The following is a 15,226-nucleotide window of genomic DNA, read 5'->3' on the forward strand; positions in this document are numbered from 1 at the left end:
AGCTCTAGGAAGAGACTTGTGGGTTCCAAACTTCTTCCATATAAGAATTATGGGGGGCACTGTGTTTTTGAGGACCTTCAAGGCTGCAGAAATTGTTACGTACCCTTCCCCAGATCTGTGCCTCGACACAATCCTGTCTCGGAGGTATACGGACAATTCCTTCGACCTCATGGCTTAGTTTTTGCTCTGACGTGCACTGTCAACTGTGGGGCCTTATGGAGACAGGTGTGTGCCTTTTGAAATGATGTCTAATCAATTGAATGTACCACAGGTGGACTCCAATGAAGTTGTAGAAACATCTCAAGGGTGATCAATGGAAACAGGATGCACCTGAGCTCAATTTCGAGTCCAATAGCAAAGGGTTTGAATACTTATGTAAGTAAGGTATTTCCGTTATTTATTTTAAATTTGCCTAAAATTCTAAATCCTGTTTTCGCTTTGTCATTGTGGGATATTGTGTGTAGATTCCTGAGGATTTTTATTTTATTTAATCCATATTAGAATAAGGCTGTAATGTAACAAAATGTGTAAAAAGTAAAGTGGTCTGAATACTTTCTGAAGGCACTGTATGTAATAGTAATTAATCCTCAGGATAGGGGGGAACATGTATGACAGCCAGGCACTAATTTGCACTCTAAGTCGTTTGGCTTTTATAAGGTATCATGAGCCAATGGTCATCTATTAGGTATTTATTCAGTAATTGTTCTTCTTTATCTAATAATTGTGTTTATTCATTCACAACTAGGATGTTGCTGGGCCCAGCACGGGCAATGTGGTCCACTGGTCTTCTGGTGACAGTGACCACAGAAGAGAACAAGAAGAAGCACAGACAGAGAGAGTGACAGCAGAGAAGATGCAGAGACTGACTGCACAACAGGGACGCAACACAGGCACGGTTATAGGCGTTAGTTGTGTCTCCAGTGGTGTTTCAACATGTTGTATTTAAACATAAGCTGGTTAAAAAATAAGAAAAAAGAAGAAAAAGAAGGAGAAGGAGGACCATGTTTAGCCAATCACTGGTATAGTAAAAGTTGAGAAACGCTGTACAGTGTTATGCGATGCTATATTATGTGTCAGTAGCATTACCGGCTGTGTGTAAGTACTAATACTCCCTAACAACCCTTACAGAACCAGTGATACCAGAAGAAACCAAGACCCATATAAAAGTGACTTAGGTAAAAGCCCCAGGAGAGGATGAGGTTGACAACAGGCTCCTCATAGAAGCTCCACAATATTACCTGAACCTGCTGGGTCAGCTCTTCTCTGCCTGCCTCCAAAACTGGCCACTTCCCCACACCCTGGAAGTCGGCACTGGTGACAATGATTTGAGGACTTAACAATGCCTTGCCCAGCTCCTTGAGAAAGAGCCATCTCCTCTGGAGCTTCTGTGAGAGAAAAATTACATATTTACCTGATGTGTTTAATATTAATAGTTAACAATTATATGCTGAGGAGGATTTCTATTCTACCAATTCTGTGCTTCTGAGATAGGATGGTCCCCTTTTAGCTCCCCACAGCTGGTCTAGGTGTGTAGTCAAGGACATTCTTGTCAACTCCAGTTGGAGATAAACTTGAGGAACAGAATAAACCTGTATTGTTTCCAATCATCTTTGTTTCTGAATAACTTGGTCACACGGCATAAGACAAAGAGCCTCAGAGTGACCACAGTTGTTCACTCCATCCTCTTTTACTATCTTCCAAGGGCACAGGTGTGTGGAGATATGAAGAGAATAGAGACTAGCTTGGTAGAGTTAGGAGTAACAGAACTGACGTGATCACTTGTTTGTGTGCCACGACCTCACACACCTGATACATATAGCCACAAGAAGAAAACAAGGTAGCTTATGATGCCCCGATCTGCCGGGTAGAGGTGGAACCAGCCATGACTAAGCAGTTTTTGCTTTTCTTTATAAACCCCTTGCGTTTCTGTATTATTCGGGCTCTCAATGATCACCTATGGCTGGTCGTTGACCAGCTCCATTATTGCAATAATAAATCGATATTAAAGTATGATTGTTTCAAGAAATTAAGTTTCTTCTCCCTTGCTTGATTAGAATTTCCACGACACTTCCCTCTGTTTCAATCTGGATTCAACGCCATACAGATGACAAACGCTTTGTACGCCGAGATGTCCAAGGTGTTGAAGGATATCAGTGGCCAGCGTAGGGTTCTTATTTTGCAGCTGTAGCCAGTCACCATCTTGTCTAAATTGTCCACCCCTCCTTTTGTGGCATTGTAATCCATTATGTTTTCTGGAATTTAATGTTCCTGGCCACAGATTCTCACATCCCTATGCAGCGTACTCATGAGTACCACATTTTTGCCTTCCTTTGACACGTAAGACACTAGGGCCATGAACACAAACTTAGAGGAATTGTATTCCGTGTATTCAACAGCTGAGGTGGAAGCTCTGGCTTGTTTTTTCATACTGCTCCTGCCATCGTCAGCTTCCTCTTGAGGAGCTCTTGTCCCAGCTTGTGCAAAGTAAAAAAAAGTTATTGCATGTAATGTTGTGGCCACGGAGTCCCTGTGTCACGTCCAGGACAACCCGCATCCATTGGTTCTTCTCAGGGGCTTCTACATCTGGCTTCCCCATATACACTTGCAAGTTCCACGCATATGATGAAGCAGCATCACAGGCAGCCCAGATCTTGATTCCATATTTTGCGGGTGTAGATGATATGTACTGCCTGAAGGGGCAGCGGCACCTAAATGGCATAAACTACTCATCAACAGTAGCGTTGGGCCCGGTTTGTAAAACAGGGGACGGCGGTCCACCCACTTGTCCCACTGACCTGCTTGCAGCCAGCTTGTCTCTCTGCCAGAGAGCTGGTCTGGTGTCTCGGTTATTGAAGCGGATAATCCTGGAAATAATGGGGAAGTTTTCCAGAGATATTGTTGCACAGAAAAGTTATCTGCCAGTTTCTGCATCCTACAGGGATTCTGTGTATTCCCCATTAGATCTGAAAACACCAGCAAGGATAAGAACCCCAAAGTATGCATGTAAATTAGTTTGGTCCATCTCCTTCCATCTCTCTCCAAAAACAATCCTTCCCTCCAAATTAGTGCAGTCCAGAAAGATTTTCTGGACGGTGTCTTGGATGAACAGTCCAAAAGAAGACTTTATGTCCTGCCATCCGCGTCGGCCCTGGTTGCATCCTTATCACATTGGCAGCCATGTGGGGTGGCTCACTCCTTGTGCAAGAAAGACCATTAAATGTCACAATTTTTTGACATCCATATTTCTCCTACTACAGGCTGCTGATAAGCTGGTTGCTGGCTGGCTGGTCCTGGGGCTGGCTGCTAACGGGCTGGTCCTGGGGCTGGCTCAGGGTCAATCTCGTCCTCTTCTTCTAGCTCACTGTCAGACTCCGAATTGACAGACACATAGAAAATTCAGAAAATTATTAATCTTCCAAAGTGGAAGATGCTCCTTCCACGCTAGCTTCTCTCTCTGCAAAAATTATTTTTAAGGCCCTTTGACCAGAGATTATTTTTTCTATACTGATTGATTGTGGTAAGGAGCCACACATGCAATGCTATTTTTTTCTTGTGTCCCTCCCTCAATTTGCAACTGGCTGGAGTAGTGTGGGAAAATACTGCATTTTTTTACAATGTCACAGGCAGCCCAAGTAATGTTTGGAAATAATGTATTGTAATAACATTGTGCAGGTTCGCGCAAGACATTGTAGTTTCACACACTACAAAGGGTAAAGAGTGCGAGAAAAGTGGGAGACAGGCAGACTGGCAGGGAGACGGACAGGTTCTTGGTGTATGTCCATTGAAACAGCAGGCCCAGGAAGGAGGAAGATAGAGTGAAGGCGCACAGCAAACCTTTTTGTTTCATTTTTACTTGTTTTCAACTTCACACACACTTTCCCACACTTTTATTACCCTCGGGTCCAGTGGACCCGAACACCGCATATGTAATATAAATGTGTAAGGGGGTGCACAGTATGCTCTCAATGAAAAGGTGTTCTTTTACATGTTCTTCACAGAGAATGAGGCAAGGCCAATGAGTCTCAGGTTGAAATAATTATTCATTGTATCATTTTTATTTTAGTAAACATTGAAAATGGGTCCCACAGACCCGAACACCACACAAGGGTTAAGTTACATGTACAAACATTTTATATACATACCATTAGGGGAGCCTAAAGATAAATGAGTTGATAGAGATATTTAATCCGTTTTTGATAAAGCAGTCAAATTTAAGGTGAGTGTGTAGGGAGGAACTAGCACCCCTGGCAATCCAATGTAAGTCAATGGTACCTAAATTAGCATTTTCAAAATCATGTCCAAATCATCTAGTTATACAGTAATTTTTGTTGATACCTTAGGAAGATTTGGACATGATATGGCACAACTATGAAAAGAAGGACCTTACATAAAAACCTCATCATAGTGAGGATGTTAATAGTGAGATGTGCAATGCCATTTTCTTTCAATATTTTATTTATTTAAAATAAGATACATAGACTTTAGCTTTTAGTTTTAAATAACTAAAAGACGTGTAAATTGTAGCCACTTATTTACCTTCATGGTTTGTTTGCTTAAGCATGACCATGAGCCACATAACTCATTTTTACCAAAATTAGCTTTTTTTGTGCCAAACAAATATAAAAAATCACCTGCAAATAAAGCATTTGCAGGCAAAGAAAAAATGTCATTCCTAATGTGATAAGTATCCTAAGCATCAGACAAGATTCGGTAATCTTTGTGAACAGAGTGCATGTCTTTGTACTGGATAATACTGTACTGGATGTACTGGATAGCCTACAACGTGTGTGTGTGTGTGTGTGTGTGTGTGTGTGTGTGTGTGTGTGTGTGTGTGTGTGTGTGTGTGTGTGTGTGTGTGTGTGTGTGTATGTGTGTGTGTGTGTGTGTGTGTGTGTGTGTGAGAGAGAGAGAGGCGGAGGCTAGTACGCCTACAGTATGTGTTTGACATGGGCAGGAGCAGGCCTGCGAGCCAAGGGCGAGAGAATGTGATGTTCCTTTTTTGATATTACTCCGATTCCCTTTTCACCAAGTGTACAATTGTAAACTAATAGAAAATCAAAGTGTAAGACTATTGCAAGCATCGCTCCAGATCACTTGATATCCACCGCATGGGGAAGAGAAGAGGGAGAGAGACAGAGATGGATAGAGATCCGACTCAACTCAAAGTAAACTGTCTGTTGTACAGCAGAGCGTGACTGACTCCAAACTCATACAAATTAATAGATAAGAGCGTATCATGAGCGCACAGCTAACAAGACAGAGCTGAGAGCTCTCCATGCAGAATGGGGCCCATATATAAATATACCGTGTTTTTTTTCTCTCCCTTACCCCCAATCCCTGCAGCCTAAGTTTTTAATTCAAGGTTGTTTACAAATTAATAATTTATATATTGGATTCAACCAAAAATCTAAGTTAAAGAATAGGACGAAATCAAATGTTTATATAAAGTGCATTTAAAGTTGGATTTAATTTAGTCCTATTCTTTAACTTGAATCCAACATATCAATTATGTTGGTTCCTTGGAAGCTGTGGAAACGTACATTTTTGGTTTCCTGTGGTTCTAGGAACAAAGCCATACGTTTCCTGACCAGTAAAACTGAATAGTAAAACTAAACGTCATGAGAATGGGAGTGAAGAAGCTTCTGAGAATGTTTTATAACTCGGCACCTCCCCTAATCTGTCCAGAACTCTTATTAAAAAGAAAAACAATTACATTCTAGTATAGATATATCCTTCTGCACCTCCCCCTCCCAGTTTTCCTCTCCCGTTTACTCCACCCAAGCCAAACTTGTCCCAACCTCGCATCCTTGCCCACCCTTCTCCACCCAAGCCAAACTTGTCCCAACCTCGCACCCTTGCCCACCCTTCTCCACCCAAGCCAAGCTTGTCCCAACCTCGCATCCTTGCCCACCCTCCTCCACCCAAGCCAAGCTTGTCCCAACCTCGCATCCTTTGCCCACCCTCCTCCACTCAAGCCAAGCTTGTCCCAACCTCCCATCCTTGCCCACCCTCCTCCACTCAAGCCAAGCTTTTCCCAACCTCGCATCCTTGCCCACCCTTCTCCACTCAAGCCAAGCTTGTCCCAACCGTCCATCCTTGCACAGCTCTTCAGTAAGGCCGTGCTACTGCCAATGTTTGTCTATGGAGATTGCATGTCTATGTGCTCGATTTTATACATCTGTCAGCAACGAGTGTGGTTGAAAAAAGCCGAATCCTCTAATTTGAAGTGAGGTCCACATACTTTTGGCCATGTAGTGTGTGTTGTGATATGGCTTTTTTTTCCTGGCTTCCGCAGCAAATTTATGCATGCATCCTTTCCTGGATGTGGAGGTCATATGCAGGTATATGCCGTTTACCCACTTTTTTTCAGTGCGCATTGAGTATACTCACTTCTTAATCCGCACTGATGTGTATCAAAGTAGTATAGGGAAGGTATATGCCATATCAATGATGTAGTACAATAGAGAAATCATGCACAAGTAGCCTACACAAACACTAATCACGTGAAATATTTGGCAATATGGGTTTGAAAAGTGCGAGTGTGTAACAGTAGCAAAGGCCTATATTCTTCTGCATCACGGGCAAATAATGTGGCTTGGCCGGCACGGGATGTGTCACAAAAGTCAGATCAAAGATTTCAGCACCGGACAGCTCCGCACTCCACTCTGTTCTCTGACTCCTCATAGTCACATTCACAACAAGAGTTGTGCATTTATTCCCATGTCTCATGAGTTCTACAGTCGTGGCCAAAAGTTTTGAGAATGACACAAATATGAATTTTCACAGTTTGCTGCTTCAGGGTCTTTAGATCTTTTGTCAGATGTTACTATGGAATACTGAAGCATAATTACAAGCATTTCATAAGTGTCAAAGGCTTTTATTGGCAATTACATTAAGTTGATTCAAAGAGTCAATATTTGCAGTGTTGACCCTTCTTTTTCAAGACCTCTGCAATCCGCCCTGGCATGCTGTCAATAAACTTCTGGGCCACATCCTGACTGATGCCCATTCTTGCATAATCAATGCTTGGAGTTTGTCAGAATTTGTGGGTTTTTGTTTGTCCACCAGCCTCTTAATGATTAAGGACAAGTTCTCAATGGGATTAAGGCCTGGGGAGTTTCCTGGCCATGGACCCAAAATATCGATGTTTTGTTCCTGGAGCAAGGTGGCAAGGTGTTCCATCATGCTGGAAAAGGCATTGCTCATCACCAAACTGTTCCTGGATGGTTAGGAGAAGTTGCTCTCGGAGGATGTGTTGGTACCATTCATGACTGTGTTTTCAGGAAAAAGTGTGAGTGAGACCACTCCCTTGGCTGAGAAGCAACCCCACACATGAATGGTCTCAGGATGCTTTACTGTTGGCATGACACAGGACTGATGGTAGCACTCACCTTGGCTTCTCCGGACAAACTTTTTTTTCCAGATGCCCCAAACAATCGGAAAGGGGATTCATCAGAGAAAATGACTTTACCCCAGTTCTCAGCAGTTCAATCCCTGTACCTTTTGCAGAATATCAGTCTGGTCCCTGATGTTTTTCCTGGAGAGAAGTGGCTTCTTTGCTGCCCTTCTTGACACCAGGCCATGCACCAAAAGTCTTTGCCTCACTGTGCGTGCAGATGCACTCACACCTGCCTGCTTCCATTCCTGAGCAAGCTCTGTACTGGTTGTGCCCCAATCCCGCAGCTGAATCAACTTTAGGAGACGGTCCTGGCGCTTGTTGGACTTTCTTGGGCGCCCTGAAGCCTTCTTCACAACAATTGAACCGCTCTCCTTGAATTTCTTGATGATCCGATAAATGGTTGATTTAGGTGCAATCTTACTGGCAGCAATATCCTTGCCTGTGAAGCCCTTTTTGTGCAAAGCAATGATGACGGCACGTGTTTCCTTGCAGGTAACCATGGTTGACAGAGGAAGAACAATGATTCCAAGCACCACCCTCCTTTTGAAGCTTCCAGTCTGTTATTCGAACTCAGTCAGCATGACAGAGTGATCCCCAGCTTTGTCCTTGTCAACACTCACACCTGTGTTAACGAGAGAATCAGTGACATGATGTCAGCTGGTCCTTTTGTGGCAGGGCTGAAATGCAGTGGAAATGTTTTGGGGGGATTCAGTTCATTTGCATGGCAAAGAAGAACTTTGCAATTAATTGCAATTCATCTGATCACTCTTCATAACATTCTGGAGTATATGCAAATTGCCATCATACAAACTGAGGCAGCAGACTTTGTGAAAATGTATATTTGTGTCATTCTCAAAACTTTTGGCCATGACTGTATTTCTGATCAATTTGATGTTATTTTAAATCGGGAAAAAATGTGCTTTTCTTTCAAAAACAAGGACATTTCTAAGTGACCCCAAACTTTTTAACGGTAGTGTGTATATATATATATATATATATCCATTGATTCTTGAAGAATATAACTTAAAAATGCCTCATGAACTTAGTTCAACTGTTACACTCCACGAGAACCCAAAATGTAAACTTGTTTTTCTCCAATGTTTGTAAATGTAAACAAACACTGTATAGCCTCATAACATGGTGAAAACAATTTCGTTATCATGGATGGTCAGTCCTTGCATACATAGCTCTGTCTATTAATCTGAGGGTGGTTACATTTCTCCAGCCACAACAGTAGTTTAGCCTCTTTATGTTGCTTCTCGATAGAAGAGCTTTTAGGTACAGTCTATGAGGTTTATGCCCAGCCACACAGCAATTTCTGCCTACACCTCTGATCCTAGGCTTTGTTTGGTTTGGTTTGGTTACGAGACCATCAAAGTTGACAAGAAACATAGCAGCACCAAGATAGAGGAACAACTCTGGTAGCATATCACCAAGCAAAGAGATCCTATTAAATGATTAGTATTATAATTCCTAATTATGTGGCACCAAGGCAGGTGAGGGGAGAGAGTTGATCCGTTGTCATGGGAATGAGATTGTTTGCTCACCTCATGTTTTATGCACCCCTAAACTTGAAAGCAACACAGTGAGCTAGCTAATGTTGCAACAACAAAAAAAACATCAGAGCATAAGATTGTTTCATATTGAAATAGCCTATCGGTTGTATAACTTTGTCGGACTGCTCGGTTTGGTAGTCATCGAGAATTGGCAGTCATCGATTATTGGCTACATGAACCGGTGAGCCAGCAAAAGCTATTCAGCTACCATTAGCATTAGCTAGCTAGCTACCTAACGTACATTAACTTTAATGGTTGCTCGCATGGTGTGTCAATGTGTCAAATACAGTGCTTGCCATATTGTATCCCTGAAATTACATGCACGTTTTCAAATGAGTGATTGTAGCCCCAAGATGAATCAACTAGGCCTAGCATTATAATTACGATTGTTAGCTGTGTTGCTAGCTATTAGTCTAACTGATGTTGTTTCCAGACTAGAATGTTATGGAAAGACCTTGCAAGGTTCCACAGAAGCAGGTAAAACGTGTTTATTTTGCTCTGTCAAAGACATGTTGAAGCAAGGCTTGTTGGGAACATGATTTAATTTCAGAAGAAAATGTGTCTGTGAACAAATAATGAAATAAAACTAGCTAGCTAGATGTTCATCAATTTATTTTGTTTAAACATGCATTTGTGATATATTAAGTGCATATATTTTGCCTGCATTTGATGGTCCAGGTGGCTCCTGTACTTTTTGAGACACTGTACTTTTCCTGTACTTTTACCTCTTCAAGGTACCTTATGTAATTAGCCTACTCCATGTGTAAAGATCTGAAATGCAGGGTGAAACAAACAACCACTACTGTGCTTTCCATTCTACCTTGACCTGTATTTATGAGTTGGTTTCAGACTGATGACTCCCTTAACTTATTTTGTACCTTTTTGTTCAAGAAACAGTGGAAGCAAACATATTATTGCCACACCCATGTAAGGCTTCACCGCAAGACCAGTTCTAACTACATCATTCAACATCCGGCATGGTGTCGAATTCCCATGTGATGCTTAAATGTGTTTTTGTTTTTCAGAAGGAACCTTCCTACACAAGCAGTATCACATCCTGTGAAGGTAGGTAATCAACACTAAGAAAGCACACACAAAAAATCCTAAACTATTGCATTTATCATTTATCAGACTGCTTATGTAATGTGTTATTCTCTCACTCAGGACTCTCCACCTGTGAGATTGGAAGTGCTCTGTGCAGGAGGTGAGAATAACATTAGTGTTATCCTCAGCCATGACCTAAAGATGAAGGACATTAAGAAACCTCAACAGTTGGCTTCAGCTGTAACAGGTGATGAGAGTATGACAGGAACAGTAGTAGAGCTTAGCCTTGGCTATAGATAGATTGGAACATCTGAACAATCTGTTTTCCACCAATGTTTTTAATGTTTTGCATGACTGCTGAAAAAATGTAATCCCCTTTGCAGTTCAGTTCAGACCAAGTCCCACATTGCGCTGATTGGAAATGAATCAGCCAGAGATGTAATTTTCCCTGATTAATCGAGGAATCACAATTTCTGGTTTTAAAAAATTAGTGTGGGGGGTCTACCTGGATGCACTGTGACTTACGTTCCTCAAGTCTGTGATAGAGAAAGACTTTGTGCTGGCAAAGAAACTGTGTCAGATGAGTAAGCTTGTTTGTCAAATAAGTTATGTGATTCATTGTTTGATTATTTTTGTGCCTTTTGTTTTAAGTCTCTCTCATTGTGTAAATCTACCAATCAATCAATACATTTAATAATTAGCCAACCTGTGGACGATTAATGTATCTGTGCTTTGTTGTTCCAGTTCTGATCTATGACCCAGAGAATCCAGAGACCAGACAGTTCATTCCTCTCATCCAGGAGAACCTGCAGAGAGGCAAGTGGCTCAGTCCAACACACACACACAAAGGTTATTGCGGAAGAAGACTTGGCTGTGTGACAATGGTTGGAGGTTGGATTCAAGTGGTCACACCTCTGGTTCTGAAGAGTACAATGTATGCAAGTTTTTGTTCAAGCCCAGCACTGACACACCTAATATAGCTTATCAAAGTGGTAATGAGTAATTGATTAGTTCAATTATGTGTGTAGTGGATACTCTCAAACATACCCTTGACTTGGTTTTGTTCCTATATAATGTTTCCTCAGAGGAAAAGGAGAAAAGCCAAGATGAGGAAACTGATTATGGTGATGATGGTTCAGACTCCAGTGATGAAGATGACTCAGAGGAATCTGGGAGTGATGAAGACTCTGTACAGAGCTCAGACAGCTCTTCTTCCCTCTCCTCATCATCAAATTAAGAATAGGAAAAGAAGCTGGGGAGACATAAACCATGTTCACCCTCTCACCTTACCCCATAGCTGTCACCAGCACACTGCCTAGTCTGACAGACAGTCAAAACACCAGGTAGTTACTTTCCCTTTTATATGAATATATAAAAACATAAATGTAGTTAATGTTTTTTATTTCACATTCTTATATTGTCTTGGTGAGGCAGTCACAGCGCACGCATTTTTGTACCTGTTTAATCTTCATGTGCAGAGCCTTCAGAAAGTATTCACACCCCTTGACTTTTTCCACATTTTGTTGTGTTACAGCCTGAATTTAAAATGTATTGAGATTTTGTGTTACCAGTCTACACACAATACCCCATAATACCCCAATGTCAAACTGGAGTTATGTTTTCAGACATTATTACAAATGAATTACAAATGAAAATCTGAAATGTCTTTAGTCAATAAGTATTAAACCCCTTTGTTATGGCAAGCCTAAATCAGTTCAGGGATAAAATTTTAAAAAGTGCTTCAAAAGGTCACATAATAAGTTGCATGGACTCACTCTGTGTGCAATAATTGCGTTTAACGTGATTTTTAAATGACTACATAATCTCTGTATCCCACACAGGTCAGTGGAGCAGTGCATTTCAAAAACAGATTAAACCACAAAGGCCAGGGAGGTTCTGAAATGCCTCGCAAAGAAGGGCATCTATTGGTTGATGGGTAAAAATAAAAAAGGCAGACATTGAATATCCCATTGAGCATGGTGAAGCTATTAATTACACTTTGGATGGTGTATCAATACACCCAGTCACTACAAAGAAACAGCTGTCATTCCTAACTCAGTTGCCGGAGAGGAAGGAAACCGCTCAAGGATTTCACTATGAGGCCAATGGTGACTTTAAAACAGTTACAGTGGATCAACCACATTGTAGTTACTCCACAATACTAACTTAAATGACAGAGTGGAAAGGAAGCCTGTACATGTATGAAAATATTCAAAAACATGCATCCTGTTTGCAATAAGGCACTAAAGTAAAACTGTAAAAATTGTGGCGAAGAAATTAACTTTATGTTCTGAATACCAACCGTTATGTTTGGGGCAAATCCAACACAACATATCACTAAGTACCACTCTTCATATTTTCAAGCATGGTGGTGGCTGCATCATGTTATGAGTATGCTTGTCATCAGCAAGGACTAGGGAGTTTTTAGGGATACACGGAAATGGAATAGAGCTAAGCACAGGCAAAAACCTAGAGGAAAACCTGTTTCAGTCTGCTTTCCAACAGACACTGGGAGACAAATTAACCTTTCAGCAGGACAATAACCTCAAAGACAAGACAAAATATACACTGGAGTTGTTTACCAAGACGAAGTTGAATGTTCCTGAGTGGCCTACTTACAGTTTTGACTTAAATCGGCTTGAAAATCTATGGCAAGACTTAAAAATGGCTGTCTAGCAATGATCAACAGCTACCTTGGCAGAGCTTGAATAATTTTAAAGTGAATAATGTGCAAATATTGTACAGTCCAGGTTTGCAAAGATACTTTTTTTTTCACCTTTATTTAACCAGGTAGGCTAGTTGAGAACAAGTTCTCATTTGCAACTGCGACCTGGCCAAGATAAAGAATAGCAGTGTGAACAGACAACACAGAGTTACACATGGAGTAAACAATTAACAAGTCAATAACACAGTAGAAAAAAAGGGAGTCTATATACATTGTGTGCAAAAGGCATGAGGAGGTAGGCGAATAATTACAATTTTGCAGATTAACACTGGAGTGATAAATGATCAGATGGTCATGTACAGGTAGAGATATTGGTGTGCAAAAGAGCAGAAAAGTAAATAAATAAAAACAGTATGGGGATGAGGTAGGTAAAAATGGGTGGGCTATTTACCGATAGACTATGTACAGCTGCAGCGATCGGTTAGCTGCTCAGATAGCAGATGTTTGAAGTTGGTGAGGGTGATAAAGGTCTCCAACTTCAGCGATTTTTACAATTCATTCCAGTCACAGGCAGCAGAGAACTGGAACGAATGGCGGCCAAATGAGGTGTTGGCTTTAGGGATGATCAGTGAGATATACCTGCTGGAGCGCGTGCTATGGGTGGGTGTTGCCATCGTGACCAGTGAACTGAGATAAGGTGGAGCTTTACCTAGCATGGACTTGTAGATGACCTGGAGCCAGTGGGTCTGGCGACGAATATGTAGCGAGGGCCAGCCGACTAGAGCATACAGGTCGCAGTGGTGGGTGGTATAAGGTGCTTTAGTGACAAAACGGATGGCACTGTGATAAACTGCATCCAGTTTGCTGAGTAGAGTGTTGGAAGCAATTTTGTAGATGACATCGCCGAAGTCGAGGATCGGTAGGATAGTCAGTTTTACTAGGGTACGTTTGGCGGCGTGAGTGAAGGAGGCTTTGTTGCGGAATAGAAAGCCGGCTCTAGATTTGATTTTCGATTGGAGATGTTTGATATGAGTCTAGAAGGAAAGTTTACAGTCTAGCCAGACACCTAGGTACTTATAGATGTCCACATATTCAAGGTCGGAACCATCCAGGGTGGTGATGCTAGTCAGGCGTGCGGGTGCAGGCAGCGAACGGTTGAAAAGCATGCATTTGGTTTTACTAGCGTTTAAGAGCAGTTGGAGGCCACGGAAGGAGTGTTGTATGGCATTGAAGCTCGTTTGGAGGTTAGATAGCACAGTGTCCAAGGACGGGCCGGAAGTATATAGAATGGTGTCGTCTGCGTAGAGGTGGATCAGGGAATCGCCCGCAGCAAGAGCAACATCATTGATATATACAGAGAAAAGAGTCGGCCCGAGAATTGAACCCTGTGGCACCCCCATAGAGACTGCCAGAGGACCGGACAGCAGTCTCTCCAGCAGAAAGACTCACAGCTGTAATCACTGCCAAATGTGATTCTAACATGTATTGACTCAGAGGTGTTATTACTTATGTAAATGAGATATTTCTGTATTTCATTTTCAATGCATTTGCAAAATCTTCTAAAAACATATTTTCACTTTGTCATTATGGGGTGTTGTGTATAGATGGGTGAGAAAAAATTAAATTTCATAAATTTTGAATTCAGGCTGTAATACAACATAATGTGAAATAAGTCAAGGAGTATGACTACTTTCTGAAGGCACTGTAAATAACACAATAAAGTTCACTGTCCTGACATCTGTGTCTTTCCGGCGTCTTCAACACAAAAGGGTTCATTTCGCAGTAACTACTCCTGTACAAAGTCGAAACTTGCTCTTTAGATGTCTGCAAGTAGAACTGGAATCATTAAAACAATCACATCCCACGCAGTATAGACCGGCACCGATGTCTTTTGGGTGTCTTTTCTTTGGTCCTGACGTCTTCTGACCCTGCTGTCTTTTTTTGGTCCAGACCAGCCTTGATTTTGGTGCGGTGCGGACCAACATATGTTTGGTTCAGATTTGGTCGGGACCGGCCTTGATTTGGCCCAAACATAGATGTCTATTTTTGTTTCAGATTTAGTATTTAGTATTTTATGAGGATCCCCATTAGCTGTTGCCAAGACAGAAGCTACTCTTCCTGGGGTCCAAACAGAAATAAATACTACAAGACATTGTGCATCAATTGGCCTTGATTTCAACGTCCACAGACGTCCGGCCCGGACCTGCATATATTCAGCCCAAACATAGATGTCTATAATTGGTTCAAATTTGGTCCAGTCCAGACTGACCTTGATTTGGCCCAAACATTGAATGCGATGATTGGTTCCGAATTGGTCCGGTTGGACAGCACTGTACAGTTGATCACAGGAGAGTATGGTAAAGAAAGGTAAAGACAAATATAGTATAGCACAGTATAGTACAGTATAATATACTGTATTGTACCCTCCTTTACTCTAATGTACTCTCTATTGTACTGAACTGTACTGTACTCTACTGAATTAAACTATACTGTACTGTACTCTACTAAATTAAATACTGCTGTACTGTACTATACTCTATTGTACTGTGCTCTAGTGTACTG

General features: G+C 41.6%; 1 long non-coding RNA gene across 1 annotated transcript; it reads left to right on the forward strand.

The window, feature by feature from the left end:
- Window positions 1–334: 334 nt before the first annotated feature.
- LOC112226638 lies at window positions 335–1,963 on the forward strand. The gene is made up of 3 exons (XR_002949770.1): window positions 335–375; window positions 746–1,019; window positions 1,129–1,963. It is a non-coding gene; the product is annotated as an uncharacterized LOC112226638 (long non-coding RNA).
- The last annotated feature ends 13,263 nt before the right edge of the window (window positions 1,964–15,226 follow it).

Source organism: Oncorhynchus tshawytscha, linkage group LG28 (assembly GCF_018296145.1).
Source record: "Oncorhynchus tshawytscha isolate Ot180627B linkage group LG28, Otsh_v2.0, whole genome shotgun sequence".
Lineage (NCBI taxonomy): Eukaryota > Metazoa > Chordata > Actinopteri > Salmoniformes > Salmonidae > Oncorhynchus > Oncorhynchus tshawytscha.